The following is a 26,264-nucleotide window of genomic DNA, read 5'->3' on the forward strand; positions in this document are numbered from 1 at the left end:
AATGCAAGTGGATGTTGTATATAATTTGTACATTTACATCTAAAATTGTATTTTGCATAACATATGCTGTAGTTGTACAGCAGTGTGTCATTAATGTTACACTGTAGTAACTGTGTGGTACATATACATTGCGTTATATCAATGGCCTGTAGCTTCCACAGAGTGGCAATCTCCAGCGGGTTGTTACTCTCGCCAGGCAAGACTTGCCTGCGCTGGGATTCCTGAGCCCTCGTCTCGTCTGTGTGCCCCGTGCAAGGCCTGGTCTGGATGTTTAATTAACTACTCTGGGTTTAGAAGTGATTTTCTCCTCTAACTCTGTCAGAGTAACTATTAGGGCTAAACTGGCAGAACCATCCGAAGTTAGCGATTTAAATTGCTTCTGTTGGATAGTTCCCAGCACAGCGCAATTGTCCAAAGGAAGTTAGACCTCTGGACAATTGCTGGTAAACCCTTACATGGGAACTTCTGAGAGGCATAATAGAGATACCCCTTAAATGCGATGTGGGGGACTAGGATGGGAAGAGTTATCTAGCCCCACTACACCTCAAGTCACATCATTAGTTTAAAAGTTTAATTCATGCACCTAAAATGGCCAATTATTTACCTTTGTTGCTGTTAGACCCAAAATAAAGAGACCTTAATCAGGCTTCTTTTTAAAAAATGTTTTATTAAGGGATAATTTAGCGTGGCCAATCCACCTACCTTGCACATCTTTGGGTTGCGCGGGGGAGACCCACGCAGACACGAGAAGAATGGGCAGTGGACAGTTACCCGGGGCTGGGATCGAACCTAGATCCTTGGCGCCATGAGGCAGCTGTGCTAACCATTGTGCCACCATGCCGCCCCTCTATCAAGCTTCTTTCCATAAATTCAGAATGATTGATTTATTATAAAACAAAACTTATCAGTTAACACACAATGGTGCTCTGGAAGTATAACAATCTATCATTTTTTTAAAAAAACACCCCACCACACGCACACACATACAGAAACAAAAGACAATCCGATAGGGTTTCTGCAGAAACAGGCATTGGGGATAGGCATTACAAAATAACAAGTAAGGTTTGCAGGGTTTTGATGCTGTCGATTTGGAGCTCCCTCATGTGAAAACCTGGTAGATGTCTGGAGGTTCTCACCAATGAAGCTTTGATGTGGAGGAGAATGTAGAGCTGGATCTCTCCTTCTTGCCCCAGCTTTCCATGTTTCCAAATGCTGACAAATTAAATCAGATGAGGATTCCCTGGCTTCAGGTTGATGACCACACAGAATTTCAGGCAAGGCAGAGGAGACAGTGAGTTGGGCCAGCCTTCTTTCTCAGTTTATTCCCCAAAACGCATTTCAAAAACAACGGGTCCAAAACTTAAAGCTTGTCCTGGTCATGTGATTTTTCCAGTAAAATACAAGCTACCAGTTTTTTCCCCCTATCAATTAAAAAGTGATTGCAGCTCAAAACAAACAGATCTCCCTGCTCAATGCTGGTCAGATGATTACTTAGGAAAAGGTAGGGTTGCTCCCAGTCAAAAGGTGAACTTATGACCCTTCATTTAAAAAACAGCATTAAGTGTCCAGACATTGCAATGTCTTTACATATTTTAAAAGAAAGCTACAAAAATAATAATAATATTTATTAGTGTCACAATCGGCTTACATTAACAATGCAATGAAGTTACTGTGAAAATCCCCTGGTCGCCACACTCCAGCGCCTGTTCGGGTACACTGAGGGAGAATTCAGAATGTCCAATTCACCTGACAAGGACGTCTTTCGGGATTTTGTGGAGGAAACCGGAGCAGCTGGAGGGAACCCACGCAGACACGGGGAGAACGTGCAAACTCCTCACAGACAGTGACCCAAGCCGGGAATCGAACCCTGGGTCCTTGGCGCTGTGAAGGAATGGTGCTAACCACTGTGCTACCGTTCCGCCCCTGAAAGTTGTGGTCTTCCTAACAGATTTAGTGATATCTTTGCAGTCAGGAGTAAACGTTATAAAGGTACACATTTTGCATTAGAATTTGTAGTTGTACTCATTGAGAATGTATATATTTTCGATATTGCGTACTTGACACTATATTTCTCATCTGCATGCTGTCCTTCGGTGACAACATCTGTGAACATTTAGTTTTCACTTACGTTGACAACACCCAGCTCCACCTCACCACCATCTCTCGAGTCTTTCAATGTTGCTAAATTGTCAGGTTGCTTATCTGACATCCCATACTGGATGAGCAGAAATCCCCTCCAATTAAATATTAGGAAGACTAAAGCCACTGTTTTCAATCCTTACTGGAAACTCTGTTCCCTAGTTATTCCTCTTCATTGCTTTCCTGGTCACTGTCCGAGACTAAACGAGATTGTTCACAACCTTGGGTGTCATATTTGGCCGAAAGACGAGGTTCCCACCACATATTTGCACCAACACCAAGACCATCGATTTCCACCTCTGTAACATCACCCAACTTCGTCCCTGCTTGAGCTGATCTGCTGCTGAAACCCTCATTAATGCTTTTGTTATGTCTAGATTTGACCACTCCAATTCATTCCTGGCTGGTCTTCCACATTCTATCCTCTGTAAACTCTGCTGCCTGTGTCTTAACTCAGAGATGCTCCTATCACCACGGTGTTCACTGAACCACTGACTCCCAATCAAGCAAAACCTTGACTTTAAAATTTTTATCTTTGTTTTTCAATCCCTCAATGGTTTCATACTTTGTACCTCTGTGATCTCCTCCAAGATACCTGCACTCATCTCATTCTGGCCTTGAGAGTACCCCCAATTTTAATCGCTCCACCATTGGTAACTGTGCCTTTAGCTGCCTCGGTCCAAAGCTCTGAATTCTCTCCCTACACCTCTCCGCCTCTCTTATCTCATTTTTTGGAGCTGTGTCGTACACGTTGTACATAGAACATAGAACAATACAGCGCATTACAGGCCCTTCGGCCCACGATGTTGCACCGAAACAAAAGCCATCTAACCTACACTATGCCATTATCATCCATATGCTTATCCAATAAACTTTTAAATGCCCTCAATGTTGGCGAGTTCACTACTGTTGCAGGTAGGGCATTCCACGGCCTCACCACTCTTTGCGTAAATAACCTACCTCTGACCTCTGTCCTATATCTATTACCCCTCAGTTTAAAGCTATGTCCCCTCGTGCCAGCCATTTCCATCCGCGGGAGAAGGCTCTCACTGTCCACCCTATCTAACCCCCTGATCATTTTGTATGCCTCTATTAAGTCTCCTCTTAACCTTCTTCTCTCCAACGAAAACAACCTCAAGTCCATCAGCCTTTCCTCATAAGATTTTCCCTCCATACCAGGCAACATCCTGGTAAATCTCCTCTGCACCCGTTCCAAAGCCTCCACGTCCTTCCTATAATGCGGTGACCAGAACTGTACGCAATACTCCAAATGCGGCCGTACCAGAGTTTTGTACAGCTGCAACATGACCTCCTGATTCCGGAACTCAATCCCTCTACCAATAAAGGCCAACACCCCTTAGGCCTTCTTCACAACCCTATCAACCTGGGTGGCAACTTTCAGGGATCTATGTACATGGACACCTAGATCCCTCTGCTCATCCACACTTCCAAGAACTTTACCATTAGCCAAATATTCCGCATTCCTGTTATTCCTTCCAAAGTGAATCACCTCACACTTCTCTACATTAAACTCCATTTGCCACCTCTCAGCCCAGCTCTGCAGCTTATCTATGCCCCTCTGTAACCTGCTACATCCTTCCACACTGACGACAACACCACCGACTTTAGTGTTGTCTGCAAATTTACTCACCCACCCTTCTGCGCCTTCCTCTAGGTCATTGATAAAAATGACAAACAGTTGTGTAGAAAACTACATGTCGTTTTAAGAATTTTCTTTAGCAAACAGCTCCTTTTACAGTGGGTTTACTGGGCAGCACGGTAGCATAGTGGTTAGCACAATTGCTTCACAGCTCCAGTGTCCTAGGTTCGATTCCCGGCTTGGGTCACTGTCTGTGCGGAGTCTGCACGTTCTCCCAGTGTGCGCGTGGGTTTCCTCCGGGTGCTCCGGTTTCCTCCCACAGTCCAAAGATGTGCAGGTTAGGTGGATTGGCCACGCTAAAATTGCCCTTAGTGTCCAAAATTGCCCTTCGTGTTGGATGGAGTTACTGTGTTATGGGGATAGGGTGGAGGTGTGGTCTTGGGTAGGGTGCTCCTTCCAAGAGCTGGTGCAGATCCGATGGGCCCAATGGCCTCCTTCTGCACTGCAAATTCTATGAAACGTCTGCTTTCCCCTTGGAGGTATTGCACTATTGTAGGGTTTTGAAATTAAAATACAGCTCTGTTAAATGTTGTCAAGAACACAGAATAAAACAACACATTTTAAAACTTCTCAGGAGGGCTTCAAAGGGTAGATGCAGAGATTATTTCCCCTGACTGGCGAATCCAGAACTCGGGGTCATTGTCTCACAGTAAGGGGTCAGCCATTCAGGACCGAGGTGAAGCAGTTTCTTCATTCAGAGGATTGAGAGTTTTTAGAATCTTCTACTCCAGAGGGTTGTGGATGCTCAGGTATTGAGTAAACTGTTATGGGCCAGGGATTAGAGAACCCCCAAGTGTATCATGGAGTTCACCTGACCCACAACTTTTACTAGATTGTAGTATGGGGAGCACACGGCCCACTTTACAGGTGTGGTACAGCAGAAATGGAAAAGTATTTTTTAAAAGCTAAACAATGTTTATTCTATGAACTCAAGTTAACCTTTTTAAAACATACAGTGAACATCTTAGCAACCATTAATTCAAATACAACCCCCAAAGAATACAACACTAAGAATCCTTGAAGCTTTCCTTTTAACATCCATACGACTTCAAACACATTTTACCAGAAGCACATCAGGTTAAAGTAACTACTGTTATTAGTCTTAAATCACCAAGATCGATTTACAGTCTTCAGATTACAGAGAGAGATTCATACACCTTCTGGCTGTGACTTCAGCTATCCAGCTCTGAAAACTAAACTAAAACACACCCTGCAGCCTGCTCAAAAACGAAAGTAAAAAGCTGACAGACAGCCCAGCTCCACCCATTCTCTGACATCACTGCAGTAGTAAACACCCATTTCTTAAAGGTACTCTCACTACAGATATTTATATACACACGCATTTATAAAAATTCTCACATGACAATACTCAAGACAGAGATTTATAGAATTTATAAACGAAGGAAAGCAAGGGATATGGGACAAGGTAGGAAAGTAGAGTTAGTGCAGATTATGAATCTTGATCTCATCGAATGGCAGAGCAGGATCCACCAGGTCAGATGTACAACTTACACTTCAATTTCTCACATTTGTAACAACTGGTGTGCATACATGAAATTCTTTGGAAATTGTATTCTAAGTTTCCAACTTAAGGTTTGTGCAATCATTCTAAAACATTGCTGAATATTTTGTTGTTTTTCTTAAATATAAATTTCTATGTACCAAATTATTATTTTTTCCAATTAAGGGGCATTTTAGCATAGCAAATCCACCAAGCCTGCACATCTTTGGGTTGTGGGGGTGAGCCCCATTTCTGAATTAGTATAATGGGTATATATTTCATTCAGAAATAAATAATAGCATGGACATAATAAACAGGCTAACACATGATTCAATGCAGGAGCTTGTGAAGCAAAGGCATCTTATTCTTCAAATAAATTACTAATTGAAGCAGTGGATGCAGTCCCTCACCTCACGAAAGGCTCACTGTTATTAAGGGGCTGCAGACAGAACATTATTCGTGAGCGTATCGTGTGAAATGTATCACAAGGCGTTACAAGCCAATTTAATGCACTTACATTATGAAGTAGGCATCATTTAGATGCAGTTGCAATGGTAACAAGGAATCAAGGAGAACACTAACTAGCCTCTACTGATGCCAGGAGATGGGCAATAAATGAATTGCGATCAGCATCACCTAATTCCCAAAAGCATGTGGGGGGAACAAATGTACGTCTGTCAGAAACAGGCTGTATCCATTAGAAACTACTATGGTCTAGGGGAATATAGTGTTTAGTTAAGGGCTCATGTTTCCTTATTTAATGAAAAGAGACCTGTTATGGACAAGTTTAGCGGGGCATTTCCCAGCGCCTCGAGCGGCGGGAACAACACCATTATCGAAAGGGACTCTTGTTATTTTTTGGGCCTCAGTGAGAAAGGCCCCACCTAGGCTGCACATACCTTCATTTTAAAATGGCGCCCAGATCTCTCGATCCCCCAAGACCCCCCCCCCCAAACTTACCTGTTGGGTGGTCCTCAGGCCTCCCGTACCGCACCTCTTAAGGGCAGAGCACCCCTAGGCCCATTCGTCAGCATGGTCAAAATGTCACCTTGGCACTGCCAGCCTGGCACCCAAGCTGCCACTGTCAGGGTGCCAGGGCTGGTAGTGCCAAGGTTCCCAGGTGGCATTTGCAGTGCCAGGGTACCACACTGCCCAGAGAAGACAACCCGGGGGCTCCGTCAGCTGAGATTCTAGCCATTCCACCTCATTCCAGTTTGTGGAGACCAGTGCTAAATGGCAGTACGCTGGGGTCTCCTCAGCGAAGCCGTTAGAGTCTCGAGGCTAGCTAGCTCTGGTGGAGACATATTTAAGTGTGCCTAACAATGGCCCCATCCATTGTGGGCAGGATCCAGATCAGAACTTCTCGCGAGATCCCGTGAGACCTCACGAGGTATGGCGAGCCGGGTAAATCTCTTGAGAGGCCTCTTGTGAGATTTACTGGTCGTGTTACATCCTGACTTGGGTGCGATGCGGCTGTCAGATCATGCCCTAAAGCTGTCATGGTCCCCATAGATACCAATAACTTTTTAAAAGAGAAGCATTTTCCAGTGGACGACAAAAATAATCGGCATAGACACGGTTTCATGTTTTAAGACTTTTACTGTAACAAACTGGAATCAATATAAATCAAACATTACTTGACAGGTAATAAACCAAACCAAAGAAAATGTATTCCCCATTAACTAATTAGCTCAATTGAGATATTTTCTAACACCTCCTTTTCTATGAACCACACTTGTGGCAGATGTGTGGCAAAAGAAGGTTAAGTTCAAGTCATTCCCAGTTTTCCAGCAGGCTCACTTCTCCTGGCCATGCCAGTTTGAGTCTTCCAGTGTCCTTTGAAAATTGTTCCACTCAGCTGGAGTATTCCAGAACTGACTTTCACCAGCAAAGTCCACATCAGCAACTCCTTGTTCAGAAAACCAGCTCTCCCCAGCACTCTGCTTGGTTGCGAATACGAAATCAGTCTTTTCCTGTTCTTTGCAGCAGCAGCTGCTTTTCTCTTTCTCTCTTTGTTCAAAACACAGTGGCCCCTATTTCTGTGCTAGTGTGAAAACCGTCACATGATTTTCAGTCCCTATGACTACCAGATGACAGCTGCCTGACTCAAGGCAGGGGTTCTTATATTCACCTTTCCCTCAAGTTAAAGGAGATATTTTCAAACATAACCATCTTCGCTCATATAGCACAAGTAAATGTAGTTTGTTGTGTATGTTCACTGAAAAATCTACTGCTGCTCAGTAAGTAAAGAAGCAAAGCAATCACAATGATCAAAAAATACAATGTTGTATTTCCATTTGACCAGTCAACACTAGAAAGGCAAGTATATGTCATGCAAATATAAGATCACATGTCCAAACAGCGTTCACACCTCATTTTTTGTTTGCTAATGAGAAACATAGTTCGTGACATCTGGATTTCCAATTAGTAACATGCGGCTGCTGGTGAATGTATTGGATAACACTGCTTTAACGTGACAGGAAGGAGAACATGCAGTTTCTTCAGAAGAAAGCTGTCCTTATTAGTTACTCTTTCAGCTCCAATACGGATATGCTTTCATCATAATGTAGATTTTGTATTTTGACAATGGGCATCACTTTATTGCATCGGTAAGGGAGAAGCACGAAAAGCATTTGTTCACTTGGAATTCTGGAGCCCTAGGAGCTTTTGAATCTAGGGTCTCCAAGTCTCAGAAATCCATAAGGAGATTCCAATGAATTCCTCAGATCATCGAATTTTTGCCTGGAATCAGATTTCTCTTTTTCTTTAATACATCTTTACATTTTTTTTAATGAAATCATTCACGGGATGTGGGAATCATTGGCTGGGCCAACATTAATTGCCCATCCCCAGTTGCCTTTGAATTGGCTTGCTGGGCCATGGCAGAGGGAATTTTAAAAGTCAGTCACATAGCTGTCATGTATAGTCCAGACTAGGTAAGGGTGGCAAGATTTCCTTCCCTGAAGGACAATGGTGAATAGGTTTTAATGACAATCGACCATGGTTTCATGGTTATCATTAGACTTCTAATTCACTCAATTTTTATTGAATTTAAATTTCACCATCTGCCATGGTGGAGTTCAAACCTGTATCCCCAGAGTGTTATCCTGGGTCCCTAGATCATTAGGCCAGTGACAATGCCAATGTGTTACCACCTCCCTCCTTGCTAGCACCTATGAATATAGGAACAAGAGTTTAGCCCCGTGAGCTGTTCTGCCACAATTCAATACATTGTCGTTCATCTATAATCCAACTATTTGCCCCCCTTTACCCGTATCTCTTAGTACCTCGGGACAAGAAAAATATCTCAAGCTCAGATTTAAAAATTGACAACTGAACTTGTGTCAACTGCCGATTTTAGTGTTCCGAACATTTATTTTATTTTAATTTATTTTTTGAATATAAATTTAAAGTACCCAATCGTTTTTTTTCCAATTAAGGGGCAATTTTAGCGTGGCCAATTCATCTAGCCTGCACATCTTTTTGGATTGTAGGGGTGAAACCCATGCAGACATGGGAAGAATGTGCAAACTCCACACGGCTAGTGACCCGGGGCCGGGATCGAACCTGGGTTCCTCGGCGCCGTGATGCATCAGTGCTAACCACTGTGCCATCGTGCCTCTCACTCCAAACATTTATTACCCTTCCTTCATATAGAACTGTTTCATAACTTGGCTACATAAAGACTTTATTCAATCAAAGCAGTTCCGATTTGGATACCCAATACAATCTTTCATGAATTAGAACAGCTAATTCTAGAAAATACGTCAACGCCATTTTTCAACAGCGATTCTAACAGCCAAATCGTATCAGTGGGAAGATGCGACTCAAAGCTGTCAGAAACAAGCAGATTTATCTGGAGGACAGCAATGGATTTTTTGAGAATCAACAAGCTTGGTCAATGACCGGGCTACGTGGTTAGTAGAACAAAAAATAGATTGAGTGGAAGCAAAATAACCGTGTATTATTTTCTGCTCCTTTTGATGATACAGAAGTACCTCAGTTGGAAAGACTTTAACCTGTAAGGATGAGTATGAGAATCCCAGATAATCAATTACGCCACAGGATTAAGTTACAAGTTAGACCGGGGAAAATAGTCTTTTCGAGCCTTCGAAAAGATATGACAGAGAGTCAACTAGAAGTGATATCAGGGGTGGTATTATGTTATTAGTCTTGCCACCCAGATAACGTTCAAATCCCACCAAAACACCAATATTTATTACTTACAGGAGTGATAAAACTGGAAGACATCTGTACATTCATTAGCTTTCTTTGTGGAAGAAAATCTCCATTTGGTTGACTTTTATTACCGATTGAAATGACTGAGCAGAAGAGTACAGCAATTGTTCAAAAATAAACTAAATGTGACATACCCATGTTGGTCATTACGCCAGTCCCAAAAATATGAAATTTTATGAAGAATATTAAGAACCCCCTCTCTCAACCTCTCCACCACACTTTCCATTCCCCTCCCCTCCCCCCGCCCCCCCACCACCTTGTAAAATCCTCCTTAAAATCCACATCTGACCAAGCTTTTAGTCACCCTCTGAATATCTGCTTTTTGGGCTTGGTGTCAATATTTGTTGGATTACTCTTCTGTGGGGTACCGTGGGATGTTATTACAGCACGTAATGGTGTTTATTTCCAGTAAACGTAAAGTGCCAAGATAGCTATGTAAACTAGAAATTGCTGCTGGCAAAAACACTGGTCGAGCTTTTAATGAATTGTAAGACATTTGTTTTAATTAGCTTATTTTAAAAAAGTGTCAATGCCTCCATTAAAACACGGGGAATGATGTGCAAGTGCTCATTATTAAACAGCAATTTAAAGCCTTCTGTTCCATGCTTTCAAAATCATATATTTGAAATGCATAGGCTCGGAGAGAGAGACAAGGAAAGATTACCCTATTCCAAGATTGTGTTTCGACAATAATGATTCGCCCTTACCCCAACCTAAAGCTTCTTAAAAATAAAAACTGTTCGGCCAGCACACTCAATCTCAATAATCTCCCACCTGCTTCTGGGCTGCCACAACAAGGACACATGCAACAGTGCAATCATCTTGCTTTGGGACTGGGACATGCACTAATGGAATTATTGTCGGTGCATGTAGAAGGCTTCATTCACAATTTATCTGGAATTAGAATTACAATGAAATAGATACATTTATTTTCAAATATAATATCTATAATTTTACCCGTGTTTTTTTTTTATTTAGACAGGATTGCAGTAGGCATCTAACTTTAGAAAGTGTATCAAATAAACTGTAAAATTCGAAGGTAAATTGGAGGGCTTGTAGACTTGGTTAGAAACAAAATCTCCTACATTCAGCACTCACATCCTCTGCACTAATATCAAACTGCACTTTTGGGTATATTAAACTTCGTCCCCATGAATTCTAGATGTTCACCTATTTCACATTTCCATTTCACCCACATGAAATCTAAAAATGATAAGGAAGTGGTGCCTCAGCGTCCCAAGTCTTGTGGGCTCAGAAGCCTCATACATGGAAGTGCCAGCCCAGATGTTATATGTAAAAATAAAGGTTCAAATTGAATACAATAAATTAGAACTCGGATTGCTCTGCAGAATCATCAAAACCTCATCAAGAAATGCTCTGTTCTATACACTGGTAAAGTTAAACCTTGAGGAAGGGGAAATAAATGACATTTATGAAGCATCTTATCATGTACTCAGTAAGTGTTTCACAACCAATCAATTATTTTTATTGTGTAGTTCCTATTGTTGTTCGGCAGATACACTTGAAAGTGAAACAATTCCCTGCTCTTTAAATAATGTCATTGGATCTTTTACAGACATTGGGACAGTGCATCATTAAAACATCCCATCTGGAAGACAGCGAATCCAACGACATAACTTTGCACCAGTTCTGCATTGTAGTACTAGCCAAGGTGAACCAAATGGTCTTATCTGTGCTCTTATCCAATGCTCAAATACTACAGGCTTAGTTCCACAGCCTTTGAACCCAGAGGCATTGACACTTAATTTGCAAGAAAAACTTAAAAGCAATCCAAGAAGTTGGAGGTAAAAACAGAGCCCCAATATCATATTACACCCACTCAGTTTAAATTGAAAATAGTTGTGTTGATTTTAAATTGTCGTTTCTTTGTCATCTGTCCAGCTAGGCCAGAAAGATTGTTGTGTATTCCTAAATTCTAAATGGGGAGCACGGTGGAACAGTGGTTAGCACTGCTGCCTCACAGTGCCACGGTCCCGGGTTCAATTCCGGCCGTGCGTGACTGTGAGTTTGCCCCTTCGTCCCATGTCTGCGTGGATTTCCTCTGGGTGGTCGGGTTCCTCCCACAACCCAAAGATATGCAGGTTATGTGGATTGGCAATGATAAATTGCCTTAGTGTCTAGAGAAGTGCAGATGAAGTTATTGGGATAGGGCGGGGTAGGCAAGTAGAGCTAGGTAGGATGCTCTTTTGGAAGGTAGGTGCATTATCAATGGGCCAAATGGCCTCCTTCTGCACGGTAGGGATTCATTGTAAATTGCTACTCTCCCAATTTTAATAAACACACCACTTTTACTTGTTGCCTTTTGACTCAAGTCTCGATAGCAAAACTGGCAGCCTCCATGACTCTACTTTCTGAAACTCCTTCGTAAAGCACTCCGTCTCTACTTCGCTATCCTCCTTTTAAAAATCTCCTCAAAATCGTTTCCATCATCCCTTCAGCCATCCTACTCACTCCCTCCTTGGCTCTGTGCAAACGTCCCTGTCAATTTCCAAATACAAACTACCACAGGACTTCATTTTGCATTATATCCACTATATAAATGCAGGTTATTGCCACGAGCACATTGATTGCTTGCAATTTTCAATATTCGGAAGGACAGAGTGCATGGTAAGGAGGTGGTGTAGCTCTGTTAATTAAGGATGACATCCGGGCAATAGTAAGGGATGACATCGGTGCTATGGAGGATAAGGTTGAATCCATTTGGGTGGAAATCAGGAATAGTAAGGCGAAAATGTCACTGATAGGAGTAGTCTATAGGCCACCAAATAGTAACATTATGGTGGCGCAGGCAATAAACAAAGAAATAACTGATACATGTAGAAATGGTACAGCAGCTATCATGGGGGATTTTAATCTACATGTCTATTGGTTTAACCAGGTCGGTCAAGGCAGCCTTGAGGAGGAGTTTATAGAATGTATCCGCGATAGTTTCCTAGAACAGTATGTAATGGAACCTACGAGGGAACAAGCGGTCCTAGATCTGGTCCTGTATAATGAGACAGGATTGATTCAGGATCTCATAGTTAGGGATCCTCTCGGAAGGAGCGATCACAATATGGTGGAATTTAAAATACAGATGGAGGGTGAGAAGGTAAAATCATACACTAGTGTTTTGTGCTTAAACAAAGGAGATTACAATGGGATGAGAGAAGAACTAGCTAAGGTAAACTGGGAGCAAAGATTTTATGGTGAAACAGTTGAGGAACAGTGGAGAACCTTCCAAGCGATTTTTCACAGTGCTCAGCAAAGGTTTATACCAACAAAAAGGAAGGACGGTGGAAGGAGGGAAAATCGACCGTGGATATCTAAGGAAATAAGGGAGAGAATCAAATTGAAGGAAAAAGCATACAAAGTAGCAAAGATTAGTGGGAGACTAGAGGACTGGGAAATCTTTAGGGGGCAACAGAAAACTACTAAAAAAGCTATAAAGAAGAGTAAGATAGATTATGAGAGTAAACTTGCTCAGAATATAAAAACAGATAGTAAAAGTTTCTACAAATATATAAAACAAAAAAGAGTGGCTAAGGTACATATTGGTCCTTTAGAGGATGAGAAGGGAGATTTAATAATGGGAGATGAGGAAATAGCTGAGGAACTGAACAGTTTTTTTGGGTTGGTCTTCACCGTGGAAGACACAAATAACATGCCAGTGACTGATGGAAATGGGGCTATGACAAGTGAGGACCTTGAGAGGATTGTTATCACTAAGGAAGTAGTGATGGGCAAGCTAATGGCGCTAAAGGTAGACAAGTCTCCTGGCCCTGATGGAATGCATTCCAGAGTGCTAAAAGAGATGGCTAGGGAAATTGCAAATGCACTAGTGATAATTAACCAAAATTCACTAGACTCTGGGGTGGTCCCGGCAGATTGGAAATTAGCAAACATGACACCACTGTTTAAAAAAAAGAGATAGGCAGAAAGCGGGTAATTATAGGCCAGTGAGCCTAACTTCGGTAATAGGGAAGATGCTGGAATCTATCATCAAGGAAGAAATAGCGAGGCATCTGGATGGAAATTGTCCAATTGGGCAGACGCAGCATGGGTTCATAAAGGGCAGGTCATGCCTAACTAATTTAGTGGAATTTTTTGAGGATATTACCAGTGCGGTAGATAGCGGGGAGCCAATGGATGTGGTATATCTGGATTTCCAGAAAGCCTTTGACAAGGTGCCACACAAAAGGTTGCTGCATAAGATAAAGATGCATGGCATTAAGGGGAAAGTAGTAGCATGGGTAGAGGATTGGTTAATTAATAGAAAGCAAAGAGTGGGGATTAATGGGTGTTTCTCTGGTTGGCAATCAGTAGCTAGTGGTGTCCTTCTGGGATCAGTGTTGGGCCCACAATTTTTCACAATTTACATAGGTGATTTGGAGTTGGGGAGCAAGGGCAATTTGTCCAAGTTTGCAGACGACACTAAGATGAGTGGTAAAGTAAAAAGTGCAGAGGATACTGGAAGTCTGCAGAGGGATTTGGATAGGCTAAGTGAATGGGCTAGGGTCTGGCAGATGGAATACAATGATGACAAATGTGAGGTTATCCATTTTGGTAGGAATGACAGCAAAAGGGATTATTTAAATGATAAAATATTAAAACATGCTGCTGTGCAGAGAGACCTGGGTGTGCTAGTGCATGAATCGCAAAAGGTTGGTTTACAGGTGCAACAGGTGATTAAGAAGGCAAATGGAATTTTGTCCTTCATTGCTAGAGGGATGGAGTTTAAGACTAGGGATGTTATGCTGCAATTGTATAAGGTGTAAGTGAGGCCACACCTGGAGTAGTATGTTCAGTTTTGAGAAAGGACATACTGGCACGACTAGCAATCTGACGGGGTAAGGATATGTGACACCAGGGCGAGATTCTCCGACCACCCGCCGGGTCGGAGAATCGCCGGGGGCTGGCGTGAATCCCGCCCCCGCCGGTCGCCGAATTCTCCACCACCGGATATTTGGCGGGGGCGGGAATCGCGGAGCGCCGGTTGGCGGGCCACCCCCCGCCATTCTCCGGCCCGAATGGGCCGAAGTCCCGCCACTAAAATGCCTGTCCCGCCGGCGTAGATTAAACCACCTACCTTACCGGCGGGACAAGGCGGCGCGGGCGGGCTCCAGGGTCCTGGGGCGGGCGCGGGGCGATCTGGCTCCGGGGGGTGCCCCCACGGTGGCCTGGCCCGCGATCGGGGCCCACCGATCCGTGGGCGGGCCTGTGCCGTTGGGGCACTCTTTCCCTTCTGCCTTCGCCACGGTCTTCACCATGGCAGAGGCAGAAGAGACTCTCCACTGCGCATGCGCGGGAATGCCGTCAGCAGCCGCTGACGCTCCCGCGCATGCGCCACCCGGAGATGTCATTTCCGCACCAGCTGGCGGGGCACCAAAGGCCTTTTCCGCCAGCTGGCGGGCGGAAATTCATCCGGCGCCGACCTAGCCCCTTAAGGTTGGGGCTCGGCCCCCAAAGATGCGGAGCATTCCGCACCTTTGGGGCGGCATGATGCCCGACTGATTTGCGCCGTTTTGGGCGCCAGTCGGCGGACATCGCGCTGTTTCTGGAGAATTTCGCCCCAGAAGTACAATGAGGCTGAACTAATGTTGTGAATGTCCCATAGTACAGGCACTGAAATCTGCCAACATGCATTTCAGCAACCCAGTAAGTCCTCTTTTCCACTGTTACTGTGGCATTTTCTGAAATAAACTGGAGTTTCTGCATGGAATGAAGAAATATTTTGTGGGAAAAGTTCACCATTCAGTAATGAGAAGAATGTTGAAGATCATGTTTGGAAGACAGTCCAGGAGCAGCTCCAATAGGAACAAAAGAAGGATATTCAGCTCCTCAAGCCTGTTCCATCAATTAATTAGGCCGGACCACCAGATGACTAGGTTGGCTGAAAGGGCATAAATGAATGGCTGAAAGCCGCAGTAAATCACTTCAGAATAGAAATTAGACCCCACAGCACTCGGAAGAGTAAATCAAAAGCATGTTTCACACTGGAAGTGACCAGATTTCTTCCTTCAATCCCTGCCTGATTATGAAGGTCTGTCATTTACTCCCATAACTGCTCCTCCATCCCTGTAGCTGGAGTTCCAGTGGTGTTGCTTGATTGCCCAGTTGAGAGGGCTATTGATGAGCTCCTCACTCTGGCTGATGGTCAATTCAGTGCAAGCTAACGTCAGGAAGAATAATGATTCACCCTCCTCCCCCAAGGCCGCGGAGCTGATTTTACTGCAGCAGCTTCTTCAGATGATTTCTATGAACGGTGGGTACCCACCAGCCCCTTCCTCCTTTCCCTGCGCCCTCTACCCTCCTAACCTCTATCCTCCTCGCCCTCTCTGACTCCCCTCACCGGCCGGGCTCTCCGCTTCCCAGCAACTTCCTCACCTATGTCTCTTCCTTTCTCTTCTCTGCATTCCCTGGGTCTATTATCCCTCGTCTTCTTAACAATCCCGGATCAGAAAAAAATTCTAACTGGTCTTCGCTAGAACAAAAACAAAGAAATGTACAGCACAGGAACAGGCCCTTCGGCCCTCCAAGCCCGTGCCGACCATACTGCCCGACTAAACTACAATCTTCTACACTTCCTGGATCCGTATCCTTCTATTCCCATCCTATTCATATATTTGTCAAGATGCCCCTTAAATGCCCCTATCGTCCCTGCCTCCACTACCTCCTCCGGTAGTGAGTTCCAGGCACCCACTACCCTCTGCGTAAAAACTTGCCTCGTACATCTACTCTAAACTTTGCCCCTCTCACCTTAAACCTATGCCCCCTAGTAATTGAAACCTCTACCCTGGGGAAAAGCCTCTGACTATCCACTCTGTCTATGCCCCTCATAATTTTGTATACCTCTATCAGGTCGCCCCTCAACCTCCTTCGTTCCAGTGAGAACAAACCGAGTTTATTCAATCGCTCCTCATAGCTTATGCCCTCCATACCAGGCAACATTCTGGTAAATCTCTTCTGCACCCTCTCTAAAGCCTCCACATCCTTCTGGTAGTGTGGCGACCAGAATTGAACACTATACTCCAAGTGTGGCCTAACTAAGGTTCTATACAGCTGCAACATGACTTGCCAATTCTTATACTCAATGCCCCGGCCAATGAAGGCAAGCATGCCGTATGCCTTCTTGACTACCTTCTCCACCTGTGTAGCCCCTTTCAGTGATCTGTGGACCTGTACTCCTAGATCTCTTTGACTTTCAATACTCTTGAGGGTTCTACCATTCACTGTATATTCCCTACCTGCATTAGCCCTTCCAAAATGCATTACCTCACATTTGTCCAGGTTAAACTCCATCTGCCATCTCTCCGCCCAAGTCTCCAGACAATCTAAATCCTGCTGTATCCTCAGACAGTCCTCATCGCTATCCGCAATTCCACCAACCTTTGTGTCGTCTGCAAACTTACTAATCAGACCAGTTACATTTTCCTCCAAATCATTTATATATACTACAAAGAGCAAAGGTCCCAGCACTGATCCCTGTGGAACACCACTGGTCACAGCCCTCCAATTAGAAAAGCATCCCTCCATTGCTACCCTCTGCCTTCTATGGCCTAGCCAGTTCTGTATCCACCTTGCCAGTTCACCCCTGATCCCGTGTGACTTCACCTTTTGTACTAGTCTACCATGAGGGACCTTGTCAAAGGCCTTACTGAAGTCCATATAGACAACATCTACTGCCCTACCTGCATCAATCATCTTAGTGACCTCCTCGAAAAACTCTATCAAGTTAGTGAGACACGACCTCCCCTTCACAAAACCGTGCTGCCTCTCACTAATACGTCCATTTGCTTCCAAATGGGAGTAGATCCTGTCTCGAAGAATTCTTGACTTGGACTTTACCATGGGATATGAATTTATACATGGTAAAAACTCAGCTTCAGCGGTTACAAAATTAACAAATGGTTAGATAAAACTACAAAGCAAGGTGCAACAGGGTGTAAAGAACTCAGTAACCCTTAAACAAAACTCAAAGTAAACGTTGCACACTTCAGTAACTGTCAGTTTGCCTCATTTGGCAAATCAAAAGTTGTGGGTTGAGGCCTCGCTTTGGGTTTGAGCATATGTACGATATAAGCTCATACGCCTATGTATTTCTGAAGGTTTGCAGTCCTGCTGGAGCACAGTTATTCAATATAAACACTGCTCAGGTAGATATAAAAAGTTGAATGGTACAATTTGAAGGCAGGGCATACATATGCCATCCTGGCTAATATTCCCTCCTCCACCAAAAGGAAATAAAGATACTCATCCGTGTACTGCAGCCTGAGAGTGCAGAAACTAGTTGTTATGCTTGCCCGCAAAACAATACAGTTTCAACAGCAATCTTTTGCTGTAAAGCACGAGAAAACATTCTGAATGTAGTGCTACAGAAGAGCATATTTTTCCTTTTGATTATTAGGTCGCAATGATTAATCTCTTAATATTTGAAAACCATTTTTGTTCATATTACTAACTTAGAGATAGGAAACTCAACAATCTTAGCACCATTAATCCCTACGCTCACTGCTGCTCCGGCATCTATACTTGACAGTAAAATCAGTAACATTTCACATTCTGCAGTAAGTTCTGCTTTTTTACGTTTGCAATACTACCACAGTCCTTCATTGAAATTTTTTTTTTTAATTGTAGGATAACTCAATATTGTGACCACAGTTTCTTGAATAAAAGCTTCAGGCCATGACTCAGTCCAGAAGCACTGCTTACCCAGTTGTTTAATAGTTCTTGTAGCAAATGACCACACATCGACCATGTCTCATTCAAAGCACTCCTGAATATCCACCTCATTTTACACTAACTGTGCGACTAAAACTGTAAGAGGAACTACCACCCCTAATATGGTCCAAGCAGCTCTTGTTCACTGAAGCAGAAAATGATCTTTTCCCTCCTTAAGAGCTTAAGTACTTCCATTTCCTCAGCTGGATTTTTTTGGTGCTAGTCTGCAACATCTTTTTAACATTGTTAGCATAGCAATGTTATCCTAGAAGCTTCTTTCTTCCCCAGCCCTCCCCAAGCATGGGCAGTGATAACAAATATAAAAGCAGAATTAACTGCAGCTCGTGAAATGTTGCAGCTCTATAACCAAGATGATTCTGGAACATGGGCAAGTACAAAATCTGACAGCACATCGAAGATTAAAAGCTTCCGAGCTCCAACTTGGTAATATCAACAAAATGATGTTTCAAATATTACGAGACTAATGTTGCAATTTATCACCTCTTCATGACAATGCTATTGAAGCAAAACTGTGCACTTTGCAAATTAGTAAACCTTAAATTAATTCTTAAATGGCAATATTTGAAAGCAAGAGCAGCACAATTTTGTTTTAAATAACTTTTTCAAGATAATACCCAGGAAGAGCTGGTGTTGAAATACTATTTTGAGACTGTTGCACTGTGAGAATGCTTATGCCATTTCATATGATCTGGTTTGATATGGATTATTTTATCAATTACTGGTGAAACTATCAGGGGAATGGACTTCTGGTAACATCATGTGAGAGCAAGTCGTACAAAAGGTAGCTCCGGCGGGAGTCCTGCTTTATTGAATCTTTATACCCGGTATTTGGGGGACTTTGGTGATCAAACCCGGCCTGCCGAGCTGTGTGAAGGACTGCTGGTGAATTATGTCAAAACAGCCTGCTGGAAAGAAACCTCAGGGCGATAGTCCACTGAGGGAGTGGGAAGGAGGGAAGATGGAGGGCCCGGCTATGCTCATCACAGTAGACACGCTAACTGTGGTGATGGTGCAGGAGTTTGACAAGTTTGGGAAACAAATGGACAAGCAGTTTGGTCAGCAAGGCAAGGGGCTGAGGGAATCCTTCAAAGCTACCATTGAGGAAGTATTGGGCCCAATCCAAGAACAGTTGGGAAAGACGTTGAAAGCGGTGAAGGAGCAAGGCGAAACGCTGAAGGGCGTGGAGGAGGCCTCGTCGTGGAATGAAGGGCAGCTTGCCTTGCTGGAAACAGAGATAGCTCATGGAAGAGAGGAACGTTCGCCTCTCCAGATTGGATAGGGCCCCAGGCACTACGGCAGAATCCATGAGCAAATAAGCCACCACGAGCAGTGAAAATCCGTTTCCACAGCTTTCAGAGGAAGAGGCAAGTCCTGGAGTGGGCCAAGAAGAATCGTAACAGCGACTGGGAGGGTAACAGTTTGAATTTACCAGTATATTGGGACTGAACGAACAAAGAGGAGTGCGGCCTTCAACAAGGCAAAGTCTGTGCTATATAAGAAAGGAGTGTAATTCAGCATGGTGTACCCAATGAGGCTGCGAGTCAGGATGGAGCAGAAAGATCACTGCTTCGACACGCCGGAGCAGAGGGATGCCTTCATTAAGGAGAAAGGACTGGGACTTGACTGAAGGCCAAATGGCAATTTTAAAGAGGTGGGCAGGAAGGGTTTGTTGGGGATGTTCTGGTACTGTGTTATGGCTCGGTCGCGATGTAGGTGTGAAAGCTCAGTGGGAGGAGGAGCTGGGGCCCATATTGGAAGATGAGGTGTGGAGTGAGGCTTTTCGCAGGGTGAGCGCTACATCCTTGTGCACAAGGCTAAGCTTAATCCAGTTGAAGATAGTATTTAGGGCGCACCTGACCAGAATGAGTTGCTTCCATTTTTTAATAGAATCCCTACAGTGCAGAAGGAGGCCATTCAACCCATTGAATTTGCACCGACCCTTTGAACGACACTTTACTTGGGTCCAAACCACCACCGTATTCCTGCAACCCCATCCTAAGGGGTAATTTAGCATGGTCAATCCACCCAATCTGCACATTTATGGCCTGAAGGAGGAAACCAGAGCACCCGGAGGAAACCCATGCCAGAAATGGGGAGAACGTGCAAACTCTACACAGTTCCCCGAGGTCAGAATAGAACCCAGGTCCCCAGTGCTCTGAGGCATAAGTGCTAACCATTGTGCCGCCATGTCACCCTCTTCTTTGCAGGGGTTGAGAACAGGAGCAAGCGCTGTTCGAGGGGGCCAACTAACCACACGCGCATATTTTGGTTCTATCCCAAATTGGTGGGTTTTTGGACCTCCTTTTTCAACAGCATGTCGGCATTTCTGAACATTGAATTGGAACCCTGTCCTTTAGCAGCCATATTCAGGGTATTGGATTTGCCGCAACTGCGGCCAGGAGTGGAGGCAGATGTTCCTGCCTTCGCCTCGCTGATTGCGCGGAGGAGAGTCCTGTTGGGGTGGTGATTGGCAGCTCCGCCCAATGCTCTGCTTGTCTAGGTGGCTTCATGGCGTTTCTACACCTGGAGAAGGTCAAATACACCGTGACGGATCAATTGAAGGGTTCTACTAGAAATGGCAACCGATTATTGTCTACTTCAAACAGTTGATCACTGTTACTGCTGGGTGGGAGCTTGTTCTTACCGTGTGGGCAAGGGGGGGAGAGGCAATGTTAATTGTTGGAGGGGTCCTTTTATTTTGCGGGAAGGTTATGTAATTTAGCTTGTTTTCTTTTACTGTTGTTTCTACTTTTGTACTTTATAAACTGAAAAAGGTTAATAAAAATATATATTTTAAAAATCAGAGGAACGCTAAACATAGTCAGCGGACAGTTATTTGTCGTTTTAAGGCATGTATTTTAAATCAGTTGCTGCCTCTGCTGAGATAGTGGATAGAGGATGATCATACTTCAGACTGCGGAGACCAATAACAGCAATCCTTAGGTTGACATGTCGATACAGTGCCACTGCTCTTCCTGCGTTAAGTTCAGGTTTAAAACAAAGAGATAGCAACAAGAATATTTGTTCAGCTCACTTGCCTGAGAGCAAAATAACCTTCCGAGATCATTATTTTTACAATCCCTTTCCCCGAAACCCATCGGTTTTATACTCTCTGAATCAAGAATTTGTTTTATTTATCTTTGATCGTTCCAATTATACTTGGTTCCAGCCTCACCCCGCCCAATTTGCTATGTTAAAAACTTACATCACCTTCAGTCCCTCCCCAATCTCCTTTTGTGTGGCCACATTCGACTCTTTAGTAATCCAATTTTACATCTCGTCTTCAAAACTACTTATTCACTTTTTTGAGATTAAAGCTCGATACTACAATCCGCTTTTATAGCAGTAAAAGATACTTAATATGCTAATATTTGTAAAGAATTCCCGAATGCCCAAGAAAATGTCTGCTTTTAAAGAGCAAGATAAGAGGGCCAGATGGATTGTCGCACTCGTGCTTTCTTTATTACTTGAATCTTCCACAATCTAACTCATCATCTAGCATCTCTTTCACAGGCCATAGATAAAATCGTAGTGATTGCAGAACCAACAGAGCCCATTCAGCCTATTGTGTCAATGCCATGTCTGCCACTGAAGCTATATATTCCATTGCCATTAAAACAGGAACATTTGAATGGATTTTTTTGTCTGGAGTATTGATTTTGAATTCTTTACAACAATAGATTTTATTACTCACGGAACTTGCAAGTAAACCTTGGCAAATGAAAATCAATGGCACTCGGACCCCACATTGCTAGGGGCTGATGTGGTAATATTGACAAGTTGTGTGCGTACATACGAATGTTTGCACCACCTTTGTTGTTTCATTAACAAGGCTATTATCCACATCACATTCAGTGGGGAAAAATGTCTCGAAACTTCAAATTTCTACCTGGTCATATCCACAATTCATCCTTTCCCTCAATCTAGAAAAAAAGAATCACCAATGAGGTTAGATAAGCAGGCCAAAGTGTGTAGGAAGCAATGATCTAATTGAAATCAAGAAGTCTTGGGCAGCAGCAGCCGTTTCTGCCAACAGTCTAAAATTCTCCACAGTTTTAAGGAACTGATTTTAAACAAGAACATCAATGAGGAACAAACTACAAGAGCCAGTCTCCAGCAATAATGACCATTGAAGTAATGTAAAACAGAACAGACATCCTCAGGTCAAAGTTACAATCAGAATAAAAACAGCTTGTCCAAACAGCGCTGTTGGGAGCCTTGTTTCTGTTGTAACATCGAATCAATATGTGTCCACAGATCCTCCACCACATCAACCTCCCCCCCCCTCCTCCCACACCTCCCATCCCCGAGTACAACAATGCTCAAGAAATCCAAGCGCCTATGGGTATCCAAATTCTACTGGTTCTCTTGGAGCTTATGAATCATGGAACTATTATCTTGTAATCTTGTATATATGTGTGGCAATCCAAGAAATTTCTAACATTTTCCTCTCATCACCAATTCGTATATGAATGTTACCACTGGGGAATAAAAATGCAGTGCCAATCGAGTTGAAGGTTTGTATAACTTCAGAAGAGCATTTATAATGTTGAAGTTCTGTGTTTGCTGATCTTACCAAATTCAACTTATAATGAGGAAGCATATAAAGCAAAGAACCAGTGCCTGCCCAACATAGATACAACAGTGCTGTTCCGGTTTGATAGAAATGTGAGGTTATTGTGTTTCTAATAGTACATTTACTTAATTTTATTTCTGGCTGGTCAGAGACAAAATAGGTATCTGCTATGCAAAAATGCAGCAGAAGGCCAGCAAAGCAATGAGATGTTAATGTATAAATCCCGTGTACCATTGGGATGTGGGATGGACTGAGAGCTGTATGTGTTTTTATTTCTTGTTGTTTAATTGGGAAGAGAGATAATAACTAAGCGTATTGCATTGATTGTATTGAGTAGTATTATTTAAGGGATAATTGTAAGTTATTTTTGGGTGTGATCTTAAAGAGTTTAATATTGTGTTAATAATAAAGTTTTGTTTTAAAATACCAAATCTCTATTTCTTCATGCAATCACTCCTGGAGCAAAGTATTCTTTTCACACAGTCTTACTAAACTAAAATAAACTAAAATATTGGGGTTTCAGTCCAGTATCCTCGCCACTTTTAGTTGTAAATATACAATGGACCAGCCAAAACAAGCAAGTGATTTAATTCCCGAATAAGCTTCTGGTTTATTCATACTTCCCGCCGTAATAGGGAAACCACCAAGATCACTTAATATACTGACACTCACATCTCTGCGCCCGCATATGTGATTCAAAAAAGCCCGAGACAATACTTTAAAAGTGACACTTTTCAGTCCTGCAGTTAAAACGATCACGCACGGCCAAATCTTCCTGGAAAAATAATAAGTTAATGATGCACATCTTTATCAACGGGCAAATTGGCAAGTCCAGGAGAAGGAGGGACATGTCTTAAGTTGCAATCACCAGACATTATGCCACTCCTCAAAATGCATTGCACAAACAACATCTCAACATATCCTCTACAGCATTTTGAAGAAATATGTTGGATTTGCAAATTAATTGTCCATTAAATTCACTGGAGAATGTTAGGGTTTAGAGTTAGCAGGGAAACAGAGGGTAGAACTTTCCTAAAATTGTACAGGGTGCTGGATCAGGTGGGAAAAGCTGTATGAAACCTGCTAGCTTCACAGAGCCTTTTCACGCCTGTTTAAAAGGCACTCTGCGCACTTTCAAAGTGCTGGGGAGGATCACAGAACCAGGGGCAGCCTTAAACACAATGGCAGTGCCAAGACTCTGAAATTAGGATGCATTTTTAAAGGGCCCTCCTGCCCCGATCTCAAAGTTACATTTAAAGGCCCCCCCCCCCACTCCCCGCCCAGGACATGTAGAACACCCCCACACGCAGAAGTGCAACCAATTATCCACCGTGCAAAGAGCAGGGCACCGACCCCCCTCTCACTGCTGCAAGCATTAGGGTGACCCAACCCCAAACTGACACTATTGGGGCACTCCACGCCCCCCACCCCCCAAATTGGCACTGCCCCACCCTCCTCCAGAGTCTCCCCATCCCCTGTTGGGCCTTCCCCGTCCCACACATAATGGGACCCACCCCCCAATGGATCTCCCCAGAAGGCCCGCCCCTGATAACGCCAACCTGACAGTGCCTGGCCATTTCGCTCACCACCCATGGGTACACTCACCTGTGTCCCAGTGTGGTCATGACGACTAGTTCTTGTTTTTGAAACCAGCAGTGATTTATGCCACTGCTGACTGGGTGGGAAGCTACGGCATGGACAGACTTCAAACCATCAAACCTGGTAAGTATATGTGAATACATTGAAAAAAAACGATGGAAATCGGCAGGGGGTGGAAAAGATCTGAATCTGGGATCTCGCCGACGCAAATCCCGTTATGGCCCCCTTTTGCGATTTAGTGGTCATAACAGGATTTGCGCCCGCAGAAGATGGGCCAATAAATCCAGCCGATAGCAAATAGGAGCAGGATTAGACCATTCAGCCTATCAAGCATGCTCTGCCATTCAACATGATCATGGCTGATCCTCTATTTCAGCGGCCTGTTCTCCCCTTACCTCTCAGTGACTTGGACTCCACAGCCTGCTCTGGTGGAGAATTCCCAAGGACCACCACCCTCTGAGTGAAGAAGTTTCAACTCATCTCAGTCCTAAATGACCTACCCCATATCCGGAGACTGTGACCCTTCGATCTTGACCCCCCTCCCCAGCCAGGGGAATCATCCCAGTCAAACCCTGCCAGAATTTTAGACATTTCAGAGATCCTCTCATTCTTCTAAATTCCAGGGAATACAGGCCTAGTCGACCCAATCCCTCCTCATACGACAATCCTGCCATCTCAGGAATCAGCTTGGAGAACCTTTGTTGCAATTCCTTTATGTCAAGTACATCTTTTCTTAGGCATGGAGATCAAAACTGCACACAATATCCCAGATGTGGACTCAACAAGGTCCTGTACAGTTTTGTTAAGACATCTTTGCACCTGTACTCAAGTGCTCTTGCAATGAAGGCCAACATACAATTTGCATTTCGACCTCTTGCTGCACCTGCATGCTTACTTTCAATGACTGGTGTACAAGAATACCCAGGTTCTTTTGTACATCGACTTTTTCCAATCACTCCCTATTTAAAATAACACTCTGACATTCTGTTTTTCCTTCCAAAGTGGATGACATCACACTTATGCACATTATACCACAGCTGCCATGTATCTTCCCATTCACTCGACTTGTTTAAATCACCTTGAAGCCTCTTTACTTGCTCCTCAACATTCAGATCCCCATGAAATTTTGTGCAGTCAGCAAACTTGGAAATATTACATTGGATTACACCATCCAAATTGTTGATACATATTGTGAATAGTTGGGACACAAGTACTGATTGATCCCTGTGGTACCCCCAATGGTCACCACCTTGCACTCTGAAAAAATGCGCAAGAACCCTTGTATAAATGTAATCTTTGTTAAAGCATTCCTACATTGTAAATTACTGCTCATAAATTTGAAAACTGTTGAAAAAGTTGCTTATTTTCCTTTCCATCTCCTTTTTGGATTTGTTTAACTAATTCAGTTTCTACAATTCACTCTTCCCCCCGCCCCCCCCCTCCCCCACAAGTTGTTTTGGATGCAGATTGGTTCCTTATTTTTCAGTCTTTAAGTTTCATTGGTTAAGGAGATGGACTGCGGCTCCCATTGTTCTTGCAGATCCCAGACATCGCCCTCACCGCACTGTTACCAACTTGCGCATCCAGCAAGTTACGGCATAAAAACTTTGAGCCGAAGGGCACGTTAAAAAGTGTTAACCAACATCACACACTGAGATTTCCCATTCCTACACTTCCCACTGTCTCGCTCCGCTAGACACCATGACAGGACTGCTGTCACTATCTGATTGCTTTTAATTATTGTGTGTTATTAGGGCGACTGGTCTCTCATTTCCATATATTCTGATACCTCCACTAAGTTTATTACT

The 26,264-nt window shown here is 43.6% G+C and overlaps 1 protein-coding gene across 3 annotated transcripts in view; it reads right to left on the reverse strand.

The window, feature by feature from the left end:
* The window catches only part of plagl2 (pleiomorphic adenoma gene-like 2), a 177,871-nt gene that overhangs the window by 41,012 nt on the left and 110,595 nt on the right, over positions 1-26,264 (reverse strand). The gene's annotated exons all lie outside the window — the stretch shown is intronic.

The sequence above is a fragment of the Scyliorhinus torazame genome, chromosome 8 (assembly GCF_047496885.1).
Source record: "Scyliorhinus torazame isolate Kashiwa2021f chromosome 8, sScyTor2.1, whole genome shotgun sequence".
Classification (NCBI taxonomy): Eukaryota; Metazoa; Chordata; class Chondrichthyes; order Carcharhiniformes; family Scyliorhinidae; genus Scyliorhinus; species Scyliorhinus torazame.